Consider the following 3,943-nt stretch of genomic DNA (forward strand, 5'->3'; position numbering starts at 1 on the left):
GGAAGGCGTGACCCCAACCCAGCCCTGCCCTCCCGGGGTCTGACAGGAGCGGGAAGGGTCCTGCGGGGCTGGGATTTATGGGATTCGTGGGATTTATGGGATTGATGGCGCTGCCCCTCGGCAGACGAGATCCACCCCCTGCCTTTTTTTGGACGCCGTTTCCTGGCAGCTCCCTCGGTGTCTCTGCTGGGCTGAGCCGCGCTCCCACAGCCCCGCGGCTGGAATGGGATATTTTGGGAGCTCCGAAGTGAAGAGAGGAAGAGGAAGGAGAGGAGGAGAGGGAGGGGGGAGAAGAAAGAAGGAGAAGGAGGAGGAGAAGAGGGAGAAGAGAGGGAGGGAGGAGGAGGAGATGAAGGAGAAGGAGGAGGAGGAGGAAGAGAAGGAGGAGGAGAGGGAGAAATAGAAGTAGGAACAGAAGGAGGAGGAGAGGAAGGAGAAGGAGGAGGAGAAGGAGGAGGAGAGGAAGGAGAAAGCGAATTCACGTGAGCACAGAGAGGGCTCAGCAGGACTGCACGGGGAAGTGAGGATTCATTTTCGGCTGGCTCCGTGCTCCTGTGGCAAACCACAAGCAGGAGGGATCCGCTCCGGCCGGGCCAGCGGCAATTCCCAGGAATCCTCCGGGCTGGGGGCTCAGCAGTTGTGCCACCGTGAGGGGGTCGGGGGAAGAGCCCCGCGGTGTCCTCTGGCTGTCCCTTGGCTGTCCCCGAGGATGTGCTCGGCTCCTCTGGGCTGGAACTTGCCCTGCCTGACTCCTCTGGGCTGGAATTCACCATCCCCAGCTCTTCCCGCGCTGAAATCACCATCCCCCAGCTCCTCTGGGCTGGAATTCACCATCCCCAGCTCTTCCCAGGCTGGAATTCACCATCCCCAGCTCCTCTGGGCTGGAATTCACCATCCCCAGTTCCTCTGGGCTGGAATTCACCATCCCCAGCTCTTCCTGCACTGGAATTCACCATCCCCAGCTCTTCCTGGGCTGGAATTCACCATCCCCAGCTCCTCTGGGCTGGAATTCACCATCCCCAGCTCTTCCCGCGCTGGAATTCACCATCCCCAGCTCCTCTGGGCTGGAATTCACCATCCCCAGCTCCTCTGGGCTGGAATTCACCATCCCCAGCTCTTCCTGCACTGGAATTCACCATCCCCAGCTCTTCCGGGTGGAATTCACCCTCGCTGGCTCCTCTGGGCTGGAACTCATCCTGCCCGGCTGCCCCATCCCATCCCATCCCATCCCATCCATCCCATCCCATCCCATCCCATGAATCCCATCTCACTGATCCCATCCCATCCCATCCCATGAATCCCATCTCACTGATCCCATCCCATCCCATCCCATGGATCACATCCCATCCCATCCATCCATCCCATCCCATCCCATCCCATCCCATCCCATCCCATGGATCCATCCCACTGATCCCATCTCATCCAACTGATCCCATCCCATGGATCCCATCCCATCCCATCCCATGGATCCCATCCCATCCCATCCATGGATCCCATCCAACTGATCCCATCCCATCCCATCCCATGGATCCCATGGATCCCATGGATCCCATCCCACTGATCCCATCCCATGGATCCAGTGGATCCCATCCCATCCCATGGATCCCATCCCATGGATCCATGGATCCCATGGATCCCATGGATCCCATCCCACTGATCCCATCCCATGGATCCAGTGGATCCCATCCCATCCCATGGATCCCATCCCATGGATCCCATGGATCCCATGGATCCCATCCCATGGATCCCATCCCATGGATCCTATACCATGGATCCCATGGATCCCATCCCATGGATCCTATCCCATGGATCCCATGGATCCCATGGATCCCATCCCATGGATCCCGTGGATCCCATCCATCCCATCCCAGTCGTGTCGGAGCTCGCCCCGGGTGCCGCGTCCTCCCCCGCCGCCGCCGCCGTGTTGCTTCACCTGCCGACTCACCTGGAAGCCTTCCCAGGGCAGGGAAGGAACTGGAGAGGATCCCGGGGGAGGTTTGGGTTCTTGAGGAGCGTGGGGTGAAGGCCAGGTCCTGAAATGCCTCCCTGAATCCACCTGGATTTCCCCCTGGTGGGGCCTGACCTGTTGTGAAAATCCCCCCCGGCAAACATTCCACGTTTTAACTGCTTAAAAATCCCTCCAGCAAAACCCAGCCACAAAAAAAAAAAAAAAACCAAAAACCCAAAAAAACCCCCAAAATAATAAAAAAAAAACCCACAACCAAAAAAAAAAAAAAAAAAAACCAAAAAAAATCACAATAATCCACTTTTTGTCCTTTGGCTGCAAACGGGGGGTGAACCACGGGTGATTGGTTTCCCTGCAGGGGATTCGGGCAGGGAAAAGTTCCCGGGCCTGGCTCAGGTCTGGCAGCTCCGGGAGTGGCTCAGGTGGGGAGCGAGTCCCTCCCTCTTCCCTTCCACCCCTCCTTCCTCCATCCCCCTGGACGCAGCCCTAAGTGGATTTGCATGGCTACGTGGAATAAAAATCCTTTATATTTCAGTATAAAGGAAAAGCAGAAATGACAAAGACAGGATTTCCCCCCCTTCTCATTTTTTTTTTTTTCCTTTCTTTCCCTACTCCCAGATTCTTTACAAATCCGCTGAAATTGGATAGAACTCGGTTCACACTCGTTTGCTGCTCGGGGAGGGAATTACAAGATAATCAGATCAGTGATAAAAGCAAGAAGTAGGTGTGTATTTAATGACTTTTTCCCCCACAGAGCCGTGAGGGAAGATCGGAGGAGTGAGGCAGAGGCTGGAAAAGGAAACAAAACCTCCAAAGGCTCCGCGGGGCTGGAGGGCTCCGATGGCACCCCGGGGGTGGCAGGGAAATAAATTACGCCTTGATTTTTTCCGCCTGGATTTTCAACAGATCCGGGCACGGGATGTGGGGTGGGAAGGGCTGGGGGGATGGGGAAGGGCATCCCCTGGGGCTGGGCAGGGGGGGTCACACGGGGCTGTCACAGCTCTCCTGGTTTGGAGGGTGGGTTTGCTTCCCAAAACCACGGGGATGGGAATTTCCCTTCCAAGGGGGGAGAAAGTGGCTGTGGGGCTGCCCAAAGGCTGATCCCAAAGGCTGATCCCAAAGACTGAGCCCAAAGCCTGATCCCAAACTGAGCCCAAAGGCTGATCCCAAAGCCTGATCCCAAAGCCTGAGCCCAAAGGCTGATCCCAAAGCCTGAGCCCAAAGGCTGATCCCAAAGCCCGATCCCAAAGGCTGATACCAAAGCCTGAGCCCAAAGGCTGATCCCAAAGGCTGATCCCAAAGGCTGATACCAAAGCCTGAGCCCAAAGGCTGATCCCAAAGGCTGATCTCAAAGGCTAACCTAAGGCTGAGCCCAAAGGTGATCCCAAAACTTGAGCCCAAAGGCTGATCCCAAAGGCTGAGCCAAAGGCTGATCCCAAAGCCTGAGCCCAAAGGCTGATCCCAAAGGCTGATCCCAAAGCCTGAGCCCAAGGCTGAGCCCAAAGGCTGATCCCAAAGCCTGAGCCCAAAGGCTGATCCCAAAGCCTGAGCCCAAAGCCTGAGCCCAAAGGCTGATCCCAAAGGCTGATCCCAAAGGCTGATCCCAAAGCCTGAGCCCAAAGGCTGAGCCCAAAGGTGATCCCAAAGCCTGAGCCCAAAGGTGATCCCAAAGCCTGATCCAAAGGCTGATCCCAAAGCCTGAGCCCAAAGGCTGAGCCCAAAGCCTGATCCAAAGGCTAATCCCTAAGGCTGAGCCCAAAGGCTGATCCCAAAACTTGAGCCCAAAGGCTGATCCAAAGCCTGATCCAAAGGCTGATCCCAAAGCCTGATCCAAAGGCTGATCCCAAAGCCTGAGCCCAAAGGTGATCCCAAAGCCTGATCCCAAAGCTTGAGCCCAAAGGCTGATCCCAAAACCTCACCCCAAAGGCTGATCCCAAAGCCTCAGCCCAAAGGTGATCCCAAAGCCTGATCCCAAAG

This window comes from Vidua chalybeata, chromosome 28, assembly GCF_026979565.1.
Source record: "Vidua chalybeata isolate OUT-0048 chromosome 28, bVidCha1 merged haplotype, whole genome shotgun sequence".
NCBI classification, from domain to species: domain Eukaryota; kingdom Metazoa; phylum Chordata; class Aves; order Passeriformes; family Viduidae; genus Vidua; species Vidua chalybeata.